The following is a 14,555-nucleotide window of genomic DNA, read 5'->3' as shown; positions in this document are numbered from 1 at the left end:
AGCCCCCGTGGTGTAACCTTTGCCAAGGTCCCTGGTGCCACCCATGCCTCTCTCCCCTCACTGCCTATGCGCTATGTGTGCTGGCTACTGGCCTTTCTCAATCCCTTGAAATCAGGGGATTCTTCCCTTCTTAGATCCTTGACACTTTCTATTTTCTTTGCCCAGAAGCCTCTCCCTTTTCCCTTACTTCACTTCACCTAAATCCTCCAACTCCTGTAGATTTCAGCTCAAATATTATCTCAACTGAGAGGCCTTTCCTTACTTCCCAGACAAGCTGTTGGGAGCTCAATGCTTGGGAGCACCTAGGTTGGAAAGCATGCTGCATTTTCATTTTGCAGTACTAATAATTAATGGTAGCTAACTAGTTGTGCAATTGTTGAAAGTCTGGCTCTTCTGCTAATACATAAGCTCCAAGGGCAAGGACTACATCCCCAAAGCCTAGTATGGTGTTTGTACCTTGTAGGCCTGCAAATGAATATTAGTCAAGGATGAAACCCCTGGTAGCTACCTACCGTGGTTCCTGGTGCCTAGTAGGCACACACTACATACTTGATGAATTACTGACTACATACATGTCCTTGAATATAAATGCTCTCCTTCTTGACTAGGAGAGATTTTAGAAGTCTGTGTGCAGTTCTTGCCCCAGTAATTCAGGTCAAAGACATGCTCTTTTGAAAGGTGTCCCTTCATTTTACTTCAGTTTCAAATTTATTTATAATGACAAGTAAAAGTGCTAAAACCACTTACTACCAGATTGCAGCTGGTGATCCTCTAAGACTCTGACTTCAGAAAGTAAATTTAGACACTCCCTGACTCATAAGAAATAATTGCAGTTCTCATTGAACAGAAGGTGTGGAAAAGACAATTACCTTTGGGCAAGTTGGCTGGCCCGAGCCCGTGTTCTCACCTGTGAAATGAGGGTAATAACAGCACCTCCCACACAGTGTTGTTGTGTGAACTGAACTAACAGTTCAGTGTCTGGCACCTGGTGGGTGCCATGTAGGCATTTGCCATTACTCTCAACTCACATTTTGGATCTTCATTCTCATTTGGGGATTACCAACCTCAGACTTAGGAAGGTTTTACCTGGAAGGAAGAAACTGAGTCCAGGGTGAATGATGAAACTAAATCAGGGATCACACAGTCTGCACAGAAAGGGGACAGAAGGCGAATATAAAGGGGTAAGTGGGCCTGGTGGGGATGGGCAAACTAGAAATACAGGCTGTCCTAGGATACTTGGCATCCCTTGTGGAAATTGGAAAATCAGAACTTCCAAATTTTCAAGAGAGCTGAAATCCTCATTTTATGCAACATCTTCAATGTTCAACATCGGCAACTAAAAGTTTTAAAACCTTATTTGAACTAAACAAAATACAGCTGTGGTTTGGATGTAGCCAATGTCTGCTAGTTGGTGATCTCTACTGAGAGATTATCTGGTTGCTCTATAGGTCTGGACCAAAAGAACTTCAGACAGCAAGCAGCTGAATTCACCAATGATGAACAGTAGTCTTTCAAAATCACATAAATTTTGGAGTACGTAAGAAGAACAAAAATGAACAAGTGTTTCCATTTGCCCCAAAAGGAAAAAGGTACATCCTACATACTATAGACTGTAGTCTTGTGGAAAAGTTTAGCAAACAAATCACTTGTCTATATTTGTACAAGCTAGAGGTAACTAAATTTGACAGTGGATCCAATTAATTAAAAACTATCCTGAAGTAACTTCATTTCCTTTTTTGATCCAGTTATAAGATTGAAAGAATGGTCAACAACACTACTGAAATTCAGCAAGACACTTAATCTTTTTTGTTTGTTTGTTTCATTATTCCTTTGAATAAGAGGGAAATACAGGTTAAATGATGATGCAATTAAGAATAGGTGTTGAGCACTGATCCCTGATGCCTATTTATTTAAAGACAAATCTTCCTATTTAAGGCCTAAGTAACAATAAGAAAAAATTACAGGGGAAATCGTTCTCAATGAAATCAGATTTTAGAAAGAAATGGAGAAAAATGCATAGGAAGGGAAATCAACCTGAGGAGGATGAGAGTGGTGTGGCTGGGACTGTGAATTGCGACCATGTCCCAGCTGGGGCTTCTACTCTTTCACTGAGGTCTTCAATAATGGCATGTATGTCTCATTTTCTGGCTTCTGCCTTCTCTGTTGCTTACAGCTGCCTCCTGCTAGATTCAGCCCTAGTACTGGTCCCTCTCGGCCCAGACTCCAAACTAATCCTGTCCAACAAACTTATTAACAAGCTGTCACCCCTAGATTCAGATCAAGAAATGCTGTCCCTGTGCCCCCATGACCTTGCCCAGCAGAAGTTCTTCTTAGCCCCTGTTTGACAGGACTGGGTTTCCATTGTGTTTCCTGTCCTATTTTTGCTAATTCCTCTTCCAGGGATCAAGCTTTCTCTTTGCACATTTTAAATAATTGTAGCCCTTGGGAGAGCTCTCCTGGACCTCAGCTCCTTTTCTGTCAGATTCTCAGTTTCTTCCATCATAACCCCCCATAATAAGATTTCATTATATGTTTTTGAAAATATGAGGGTCATCGGTGACCAAATTCATGGCTAAATTGGTCATGTCTTTGGCTTTTGTACCTGGCTTACTCCTCTAAGTACAGCATTCCTCTGCTTACACTGCCTTCTACCCTTCTGGTCATGACCCTAAAAGTCATTTCAGGTCCTGGCTTCTTCATTGACCTAAGCTACTCTGGGGTGCTATAAGGAAGATCATGTCTTGTATCCCAATCCTCGGATATGACTAACAGCAGGCATGGTGCTCACGCTTGTAGGTTACAGTGAACTGTGGGACAAAATCAGGATTCAGAAAAATTTCAACAAGTAGAAGTTAACAGGAAATGTCCTGATCTGGATCAACACACCCATTTGCTCCAGTGAAGAATGAGAAATATGTAGCTTTGTGGCATCTCCTGTTAAGAGGACTTTTGGATGTTTAGTGCATTTTATTAAAAAGTTATCTCAGTGTGAGTCATTAGTTTGTGAAGTGACTGCCAAAAAAAGCTTAGAATGAGCTCAGAATGCATTAATACAAGTATAGAAGTTGGAAGTGGAAAGTGATAGCCCCACTTTGTGCTGTGCTGGTTAGCCACACCTGGAAGCTACATGTTCAGGGAACTATAAATAATTTTGGACATAGAAGTAAGATTCAGGATGGTGATGAGATGAAAAGATTGCCAAAATGAGAATTTATAGAGGAGGTAGAGAATGATTGGCTTTCAGGAGAGGTTGGGGGCTAGAAAATGTTTTCAAATGTAATGAAGAACTATTACGTGGGAAACTTGTTTGTATGATCCTAAGGAGTTGACACTAGGGCAATTGAGTGGGATATTTAAACAAAAACTTTCCAAAAGTCAAACTGGCTCTCACATAAAAAAAGGCTGTTTTGCAATTAGAGGACATCTCTGCCATTGGAGGTTATTTAAGCACAGATCAGATGACCACTTGGTCAGGATATGGTAGAGAAAAGTCAAACATCAGGGGGCTTTGCAGTTATGTGACCTTTACAGGTCCTTCCAAATTCAGGCATTCTGTGATTCTAGGTATGTCTTTTAAAAACATCTCCATTTGAAGAGTAGGAACTTCTGCTTAATGAATATCAACTCTACAAAGTTATTTCAAATAAATTACCTCATTTATTATGCACAACAATCCCATGTGATGGATATTATTATTTTAATTTTCAGAGGAGGATATTATGGTTAGAGAGATTAAATATTTTCTTTCAGATCACACCTATAAGAAAGGTGGGATCTAGGGTGAGCCTAGATCCTTGTCCTATGAAAGGATTCAGTTCGTTAAAACTTCTAAAACTTTGAAGTCTTATGAAGGTAGTTCTGTGGACTTTAACCTTGAAATATGCTATGAAGGAAAGAGACCTATCCTGGAATGCAAGAGACTTGGTATTTAGAGCCAATTCTGCCAAAACATGGTTCACCACCTGGTCTTGGTTTCTTTGATAGTAAAATTGGGATATTGAGTAGATGATATCAAAGGCTCTGTCTAGATTTAACATTTTATAGTTTTAAAATGGTTAGTTAAGATAATGAAATTGAAATGCACATCTTTATTTTCCCAAAATACTTTGTAAGGTTTGAACACGGTTCTCCTATATCCTTAACCATATGGAGTCTTGATACTATAGAACTTGACCCCTAGACCACATTCTCCAAGACTCCCATTTCCTTGCTAAGCCAGCTTACAATAACAAACACAGCAAAGATTATCCAAGACAGTTGTGTTCACCAACATCCCATGTGTTCCTTTCCCAGACTTCCTTGTAGTTATATTCGAGCTTGTATTTCCAGCTCAGGCTGAAGGTCTATGAAGAGAGACATGGTTAAAAGTAGGCACGTCTCTTCCATGTCTCTCTTATGCCTTGGCTGAGCTGGTAGCATCACGATAAGGAAAGTCTAGATCCCTGAGTCCGTGGATAGAGACGTTACCAAATGCTTTCAATATTGAGTGGGTGACATACAACATTTACTGAGACAAGTCACTGAAGTTTTTAGATTTTATTCGTTACCACAGCTTAGTATGACAGATGCATATACTTTGCATTGATTCCCAGAAATGTAAATAAACAAAATGTACCAATTAAAAGGCAAAAGTTTTCAGATTGGATTTAAAGGGCTGACCTAACTGCTAGATATAAAGAACCCAAGTTAAATATAAAGGCACATGTAGAGTAAAAGAATAGAAAGAGATTAGCCTTACTACCCCTAACCACATGAATGCAGGAGTAGTTATGTTATTACCAAAATAATTGTCTGAAATACGTCAGAGTAAAAAATAATACTAGGAATAAAGAAATTCATTTCATGATGATAAAATATAATTCAACAAGAGGACATAACAATCCTAATGTTCGTATTTCTAAACATTATAACAGATAACAGAGCTTCAAAGTACTTGCAGCAAAATCTGATAACACAGGAAGAATAAACAAACAAATCCATAATTATATCCAGAGATTTCAACAACACTCTTCCAATAATAAATAGAACAAAGAGAAAAAATCAATGAGTATAGAAGACTTGAATAGCACAATTATTCAATTTGACCTAATCAACAATCATATATATCTCTATGCAACAACAGCAGAATATATATTATTTTCAAGTGCACTCAGAATGTTTAGCAGAAAGTATTAATATAGTATTAAAATCCAAATTATATAAAATATGTTATTTTTTAAAAAATATTTTTAATGTTTTTATTTATTGTTGAGAGACAGGGCGTGAGTGGTAGAGGGGCAGAGAGAGAGGGAGACATAGAATCTGAAGCAGGCTCCAGGCTCTGAGCTGTCAGCACAGAGCCCAATGTGGGGCTCGAACTCATGAACTGTGAGATCATGACCTGAGCTGAAGTCAGACACTTAACCAACTGAGCCACCCAGAGGCCCCAAGGCATGCTCTTCTACCACAATGAAATCAAATTAAAAATCAATAATGGGAGGATATCTGGACAATCTCCAAATATTTGGAAGCTAAATTGCACACTTCTAAATAATCCATGGGATCAAAAAGAAATAAAAAATTAGAAATTATTTTGAATTGAATGAAAATTAAAAGAAAACACACAGAAAATGTAGGTTGTTGCTAAACAGGGCTTAGAGGGAAATTTACACTATTAATGTCTGTATTAGAAAAGAGAACGGACTCATATCAATGACCTAAGAAACTTAACAAACAACTTTGAGAACCTAGAAAAAGCAGAGCAAATTAAACTCAGACTGAACAGAAGAAAGGAAATAATGAAAATCGGAGAAGAAATCAAGAAAATAGACAAGAGAAAAAACTACAATCAATGAGAGATTTTTATTGTTATTTTTTTTGTTTATTTATTTTTGATAGAGTATGAGTGGGGAGGGGCAGAAAGAGAGGGAGACACAGAATCCAAAGTAGGCTCCAGGCTCTGAGCTGTCTGCACAGAGCCCAATGTGGAGTCTGAACTCACTAACCATGAGGTCATGACCTGAGCCAAAGTCAGATGCTTAACCAACTGAGCCACTCAGGCGCCCCAAAAGCTTTTTATTTTTAGATCAATAAAATCAATAAATTTCTAGTCAGACCAAGCAGGAGAAAATAGCGAAGACACAAATGATCAACATCGGGAATGAGAGATGGGACTTCATTATAAATACACCGATATTAAAGGGAAAATCAGGAAATATTATCATCAATTTTATGACAATAAATTTGGCTATTTAGATGAAATGGACAAAGTGCTTGAAAGACACAAACTACCAAAGCTCACTCTTTCAAGAAAGAGATAGCCTGAATAGCCCTGTTGGGAGAAAATTCTCCCTGTCTCTGGTGTTTCTACATGTCTTTTCAAAGACATTTGTATACTGAACAGCCTTGGAAGATAGAAATAGTGTCTCCTTTTGGAGCAGACAGTATGTTTTTTTTGCTCTTCAGAGTAAAAGTCAGAAGACAGGTTTGCTAGCAGCCTGTATAGTAAATAAAAGATAAACACAAGATTAAAAAAAATATTTTTGTGTTTCCTAAACTAGGGGTTCCTCAGTTGTGACACAAATGCCTAAGGCATGTGAACTTTTGAGGTTGGTCTTTCTCATGTCAGGGACTTCTTAAGATTTTGTAAGGACAATACAGATATCTTTCTTCTTCACCCTCCTCTTTTCTCCTCATTCCTCTTCCTTTTCTTCCTGTTTGACTTTTTCGCTCTTAAAATGTTACTGGCTTTATTGAAATATTATTCCCATACCATAAAATTCTTCCATTTAAAGTGTACAACCCAGCTGTTAGTAGCATATTTACAGAGTTGTGTAAACATCACTATAATTTTAGTAGACATTTCTTATTCCACACCAACCACTAACCTACTTCTGTCTCTAAAGATTTACTCAATCTGGAGATTTCCTGTAAGTGGAATTATATATAAGGTAGACTTTTGGGTCTGGCTTCTTTTATGTTTTCAGGATTTATCCTTATTGTAGCCTGTATCAGTACATCATTCCTTTTTTATTGACACACAATATTCCATTATATAGGTATATCGCATATTATTCATCCATTCATCATTTCATGGACATTTGGGTTCTCTTTATCTTTTCACTGTCATGAATAATACACGTTCACAGCTATGAACATTCATATGCAAGCCTTTGTGTGGACATATGATTTTCATTTCTCTTGTGTATATAACCAGGGGTGGAATTACTGGATCATGTGTTAACTCTATATTTTGTCTTTTGAGAAATTGTCCAGCTGTTTTCTAAATCATATGTACAATTTTGTATACTCATTAGCAGTGTATGAGGGTTCTAATTTCTCCACACCCCCATCTGTATTTGTTATTATCTATCTGTCTGATTATAGTTGTCCTGGGCATGAGAAGAGGTATCTCTTCATGGTTTTCATTTGCATTTCCCTAAAGACTATTGACATTAAACATCTTTTCATGTGCTTAACGGTCATTTGAATATATTCTTTGGAGATTAATCTGTTTAACAGGCAACAACCTCTCTGACCTTGGCCACAGCAACTTCTTACTAGACAGGGAAACAAAATCAAAAATGAAGTATTGGGACCTCATCAAAATAAAAAGCTTCTGAGCAGTGAAGGAAACAATCAACAAAACTAACAGGCAACTGACATAATGGGAGAAGATATTTGCAAACGACATATAAGATAAAGGGTTAGTACCCAAAAATTTATAAAGAACTTATCAAACAACATGCAAAAATATAATCCAGTGAAAAAAATAGGCAGAAGACATGAACCAACGCTTTCCCAAAGAAGATATCCAGATGGCTAACAGTCACACGAAAAGATGTTCAACATTAGTCATCATCAGGGAAATACAAATCAAAATCACAATGAGATATCACCTCAAACCTGTCAGAATGGCTAAAATTAACAACTCAGGAAATAACAGATGTTGACAATGTTGCAAAGAAAGAGAAACCCTTGTGCACTGTTGGTGGGAATGCAAACTGGTGCAGCCACTCTGGAAAACAGTATGGAAGTTTCCACAAAAATTAAAAATAGAGCCACCCTACAACCCAACAATTGCACTGCTAGGTATTTATCCAAAGGATACAAAAATGCTGATTCAGAGGTGCACATGCACCCCAATGTTTATAGCAGCATTATCAACAATAGCCAAATTATGGGAAGAGCACAAATGTCCATTGACTGATGAGTGGATAAAGATGTGGTATATATATATATATATGTATATATATATATATATATATATATACACATATATATATATATACACACACATATATATATAATACTAATTGAAAATCAAAAGAATGAAATCTTCCATTTGCAACAATATGGATGGAATTAGAATGTATTATGCGAACTGAAATAAGTCAGTCAGAGAAAGAGAAAGATCATATGATTTCACTCAAATGTGGAATTTGAGAAACACAACAGATGAACATAGGGGAAGAGAATGAAAAATATGATAAGAATAGAGAGGGAGGCAAACCATAAGAGACTCTTAAATACAGAGAACAGACTGAGGGTCACTGGAGGGTATTGGGTGGAGGGATGGGCATTAAACAGGGCACTTGCTGGGAGGAACACTGGGTGTTATATGTAAGTGATGAATCACTAAATTCTATTCCTGAAACCATTATTACATTATATGTTAGCCAACTTGGATTTAGATTTAAAAAATTAAAATGAATGAATGCTTTCTTTTTGTTAAATGCATTTTCCGTATCTATAAGGAGAATCATATGGTTCTTATCCTTTCTTTTATTAATGTGGTGTATCATATTCATTGATTTCCAAGGATTGAACCAGCCCTGTAGCCCAGGAATAAATCCCACTTGATCATGGTGAATAATTCTCTTAATGTACTGTTGAATTTCATTTGCTAGTATCTTGTGGAGAATTTTTGCATCCAGGTTCATCAGGGAGATTGGCCTGTAATTCTTTTTTTTTAGTGGGGTCATTGAATGGTTTTGGAATCAAGGTAATGCTGGCTTCATAGAATGAGTTTGGAAGCTTTCCTTCATTTTTATTTTTTGAAACAGTTTGAGAAGAATAGGTATTAATTCTTCTTTAAATGTCTGGTAGAATTCCCCTGGGATTGCCATCTGGCCCAGGACTCTTGTTGGGAGATTTTTGATGACTGATTCAGTTTCTTTACGGTTATGGGTCTTTTCAAATTTTCTATTTCTTCCTGTTTCAGTTTTGATAGTGCATGTTTCTAGGAATTGTCTATTTCTTCTAGATTTCCCAGTGTGTTGGTATATAATTTTTAATAGCATTCTCTTATTATTGTTTGTATTTCTGTGGTGTTGTTTGTGATCTATCCTCTTTCATTCATAATTTTATCTCTTTGGGTCCTTTTTCTTTCCTTTTTGATGAGTCTGGATATGGGTTTATCAATTTGTTTATTCTTTCAAAGAATCAGCTCTTGGTTTCATTGATCTGTTCTACTGACTTTTTTTTTTTGGTTTCTATATCATTTATTTCTGTTCTAATCTTTATTATTTCCCTTCTGCTGGCTTTAGGCTTTATTTGCTGTTCCTTTTATAGCTTTTTAGGTGTAAGGTTAGGTTGCGTATTTGGGACCTATCTTGCTTCTTGAGATAGGCCTGAATTGCAATGTACTTTCCTCTTAGGACTGCCTTTGCTGCATCCCAAAGGGTTTGGACTGTTGTGTTTTCATTTTCATTGGCTTCCATGTATTTTTTTATTTTTTCCTTTAATTTCCTGGTTAACCCATTCATTCTTCAATAGGATGTTCTTTAACCTCCATGTATATGAGGGATTTCAAAATTTTTCTTGTGGTTGACTTCAAGTTTCATAGTGTTGTGATCTGAAAATATGCATGGTATTATATCAATTATTTTGTACTTGTAGAGGGCTGCTTTGTGACCCAGTTGTGATCTATTCTGGAAAATGTTCCTTGGGCACTCTGAATTTATACGTTAAGTCCATTTGGTCCAGTGTGCCAATTCAAAGCCACTGTTTCCTTGTTGATTCTCTGCTTAGATGACCTGTCCATTGCTGTATGGGTGGCATTGAAGTCCCCTGCTATTATTGCATTATTATCAGTGAGTTTATTTATGTTTGTGATTAATTGATTCATATAGTTGGGTACTCTTAAATTGGGGGCATCAGTATTTACATCTGTTAGATCTCCTTGATGGATAGACCACTTAATTATGGTATAATCCCTTTCTTCATCTCTTGATGCACTTTGTTTTAAAGTCTAGTTTGTCTGAATTAAGTGTGGCAACTTCAGCTTTCTTTAGATCTCCATTAGCATGATAGATAGTTCTCCATCCCCTCACTTTCAATCTGCATATGACTTTAGTTCTAAAATGAGTCTCTTATAGGCAGCATATAGGTGGATCTTGGTGTTTTTTTTAATCCATTCTGATACCCTATGGCTTTTGATTGGAATATTTAGTTCATTTACATTCAGAGTGATTATTGAAAGATATGAATTTAGTGCCATTGTGTTACCTGTAGAGTTGGTACTTCTGGTGATGTTATCTGGTCCTTTCTATTCTTTGATGCTTTGATGCCTTGATGCTTTAGTCTTTTTCTTTTTTCTCCACTCAAAGAGTCCCCCTTAAAATTTCTTGCAGAGCTTGTTTAGTGATCATGAACTCTTAGTTTTTGTTTGTCTGGGAAAGTCTTTATCTCTCCTTCTATTCTGATTGATAGCCTTGCTGGATAAAGAATTCTTGGCTGTGGGGCAGCTGGGGGGCTCAGCCAGTTATGTGTCCAACCTCAGCTCAGATTATGATCTTATGATTTATGAGTTTGAGCCCTGCATTGGGTTCTGTGCTGGTGGTGTGGAGACTTCTTGGGATATTCTCTCTCTCTCTCTCTTCCCCTTTCCCACTTGTGCACTCTCTCTCTGAAAAAAAAAAAAACTTTATATAAAAAAAGAATTCTTGGCTGTTTATTTTTCCCATTCAACACATTGAATATATCCTGCCACTCCCTCTGGCCTGCCAAGTTTCAGTGGACATGTCTGCTACTAACCTTATGTTCTACCCTTGTGGGTTAAGGACATTTTGTCCCTAACTGCTTTCAGAATTCTCTCTTTATCTTTGTATTTTGCAAGTTTCACTATGATATGTAGTGTTGTTGACCTGTGTTTATTGATTTTGAAGGGAGTTCTCTGTGCTCTTGAACTTGGAAGCCTGTCTCCTTCCCCAGATTAGGAATGTTCTCAGCTATAATTTGTTCAAATAAACCTTCTCCTCCTTTTCCCCACTCTTCCTCTTCTGGAACCTTTATGGTATGGATGTTGTTTCATTTTATGGAATCACTAAGTTCTCTAAATGTCCCTTCGTGATCTAATAGTTTCCTTTCCCTCTTCTTTTCAGGTTCATTATTTTAAGTAATTTTATCTTCTATATCACCTATTCTCTCCTCTGTTTCTTCAGTCCTTGTTGTGACTATCCAGTCAGTTTTGTATCTCAGTTACAGTATTTTTTACTTCAACCTGACTTGTTTTCAGGTTGTTGATCTCTTTGCAAGGGTTTCTCTGGTGTCTTCTATGCTTTTTTCAAGTACGGCTAATAGTCTTATGACTGTTGTAAATTCTTGTTCAGATATATTGCTTATATCTGTTTTGAGCAAGTTCCTGGCTGTGATTTCTTCTTGACCTTTCTTTTGGGGAGAATTCCTCCATCTTGTCATTTTGGCAAGAACACACTTTTGTGTGTTTTGAAATCTTGTTATATTTCCTGCACCCAAGAATAATGCTATGTTAAGAAGGGGTCATACACTGTCCAGGGCCTGGAACTTCAGGAAGGGTCTCTGGTGTATACTGTGTGATTTCTGGTTTTGTGTTTTTCTGCTCTTTCTTACTGCTCAGTCCTCTGAAGAGTTCTTTCTTGCTTGCAGTGGGGAATGTTTGGGCGTTTTTACTCGTTGTGTTTTTATTTGTTTGTTAAAATAAGTCTGGAAAAACAAAAAAAAAAAAGACAAAATGGAAACAAATGAAACAAACGGAAAACAAAACAAACAAAAAACCAAAAAGCCTGATGCAGAGAGAAAGAGAGAGAGAAGGAAAAGGAAAAAAAACCCAGTCAATCAAAACTCTAAACTTGATGCCAAAGAAAAAGAAAGGTAAAAGAAAAGAAAAGAAAGAAAGAAAGAAAGAAAGAAGAAAGAAAAAAAGAAACCTGGTTCAAAAAACAGAGAAAAGGAAATGAAAAATCCAATCAAACAAAGAACTGAGTCTGACCCTAAAAGAAAACAAAAGAATAAGAAAGAAAGAAAAAAGAAAGGAATCCTCGCATTATTTCCACCAGAACTTGATGTATAATTTTGAAGCACTCGATTTTCAGTGCACTTGGTGCATGGGGGGGGGGGGGGTGCTGCCTGTGCTGGTCTTCTGTAGAAGAGGTCCCTTGCACTGGCTCAGAGTCAGTCTTGCCTCAGTAAATAAGCAGTTGCTGGGCACAGGGGGTCAGGGTTTGGTGTAAGCGGGTCCTGCCTCCACTGGGGGCTGCTGTGTTGTTCTCTGAAGTCTACCTTGTTGGTGGTGGGTGTGAAATGGTGCCACCCAAATCTCCCATCCCTGGACAAAAACTCTCACACCCCCTACTGTTCAGGAAGCAGTGAGGGCAGTAAGTTCACCCTGAGCCACAGTTCTCCTGTGTCTTTTTCTTTTTTCTTTTTTTAAAGAGAAGTTCCTTTTTAAAAAAATGTGTATTGGGGCGCCTGGGTGGTGCAGTCAGTTAAGCGTCCGACTTCAGCCAGGTCACGATCTCGCGGTCGGGGAGTTCGAGCCCCGCGTCGGGCTCTGGGCTGATGGCTCAGAGCCTGGAGCCTGTTTCCGATTCTGTGTCTCCCTCTCTCTCTGCCCCTCCCCCGTTCATGCTCTGTCTCTCTCTGTCCCAAAAATAAATAAACTTTGAAAAAAAAAATTAAAAAAAAAAAAAGAAAAAAAAATGTGTATTTATTTTTGAGAGAGAGAGCATGTGAGTAGGGGAGGGGCAGAAAGAGAGAGGGAGTCGGAGGATCTGAAGTGGGATCTGCACTGAGAACAGAGAGCCCCTTGTGGGGCGTGAACTCACTAAACGTGAGATCACGACCTGAGTTGAAGTCAGACACTTAACCGACTGAGCGACCCAGGTGCCCCTCCTGCATTTTTTTCCTTTGGTGTACAGCTGGGATTCAAAACTTGAAACCATCCGGACATGTCCCCTTCCTCTGCAGTAGGGCCTCTGCGTGCTGTGTCTGATGTCTTTTGTCTCAGAAAAACAGTCCGACACCTGTGCGGTACGTTGAATCTATGGTTTAGCACTGCTAAAAGCATCGACAAGGTTTACGCCCTCTGTGTGTGCCTCTGCCCCTACTGTTAAAAGTAGGCCTTTTTCTGGGGGCTATAAGGTCTTTTGTCCTTGGACAGGCAATATACCCTCTTCCAAAAGTACTCCAGGAAGGGGAATGCTCTCTCCCAATGAACCCAAGAGACCCATACACCGTGCTTACATTCCAGGACCAGCTCTCCCCTTTCCAGGAGTGTGTGCTACAGATATGCTTCATGGAAATTTTTGTGCACTTCCAAAATGTCAGAGTTTGAGCTCCACACACTGCAAAAAATCTGCAGCACTCAGTACTTCTTACTCCCCAATCAGTAGTCCAAGAGGTTTTCCTTTTGTGTGAACCCGATGCCACAGTCTCTCAACCCCTCTTTTATTCCCCTTCCTTTTGTCCCTCTGTTGATAGGGTGGGGTACTGCCATTTTTCTCACCCTCAATTCATTTGCATGCACCCCGCACCTGCCATGCTATCTGCCTCCAACTATGTAGATCCTTCTGAGGATCGCCAGTCCTCAGATTGATTTCCAAGTTATCTGGCCTCAATACAGCTGTGTTTGAGGGATGAGGAAAGCCCAGGGTCCCCTATTTCTCTGCCATCTTAACTCTTTCCCCTTTAATAGTCTCTTATGGTTTGTTTCCCTCTCTTTCTCCCCCACCCCCCCCATATGTTCATCTGTTTTGTTTCTTAAATTCCACATACGAGTGAAATCATATGGTATTTGTCTTTCTCTGACTTATTTGATTTAACATAATACACTCTAACTCCATCCACATCGTTGCAAATGGCAAGATTTCATTATTTTTGATGGCTTAGTAGTATTCCATTGTACCACATCTTCTTTATCCATTCATCAGTCAATGGACATTTGAGCCATCTCCATAGTTTGGCTATCGTTGATAGTGCTGCTATAAACATTGAGATGCATGTACCCTTTCCAGTCAGTATTTTTGTATCCTTTGGATAAATACCTAGTAGTGCAATTACTGGATCATAGGGTAGGTCTATTTTTAACTTTTTGAGGAACTTTCATACTGTTTTCCAGAGTGGCTGTACCAGTTTGCATTCCCACCAACAGTGCAGAAGGGTTCCCCTTTCTCCATCTCCTTGCCAACACCTATTCTTTCTCGTGTTGTTAATTTTTTTTTTTTTTTTTTAAATTTTTTTTTCAACGTTTATTTATTTTTGGGACAGAGAGAGACAGAGCATGAACGGGGGAGGGTCAGAGAGAGAGGGAGACACAG

This window comes from Prionailurus bengalensis, chromosome A2 (genome assembly GCF_016509475.1).
Source record: "Prionailurus bengalensis isolate Pbe53 chromosome A2, Fcat_Pben_1.1_paternal_pri, whole genome shotgun sequence".
NCBI lineage: Eukaryota > Metazoa > Chordata > Mammalia > Carnivora > Felidae > Prionailurus > Prionailurus bengalensis.
Note: the sequence above shows the minus strand (reverse complement) of the source record.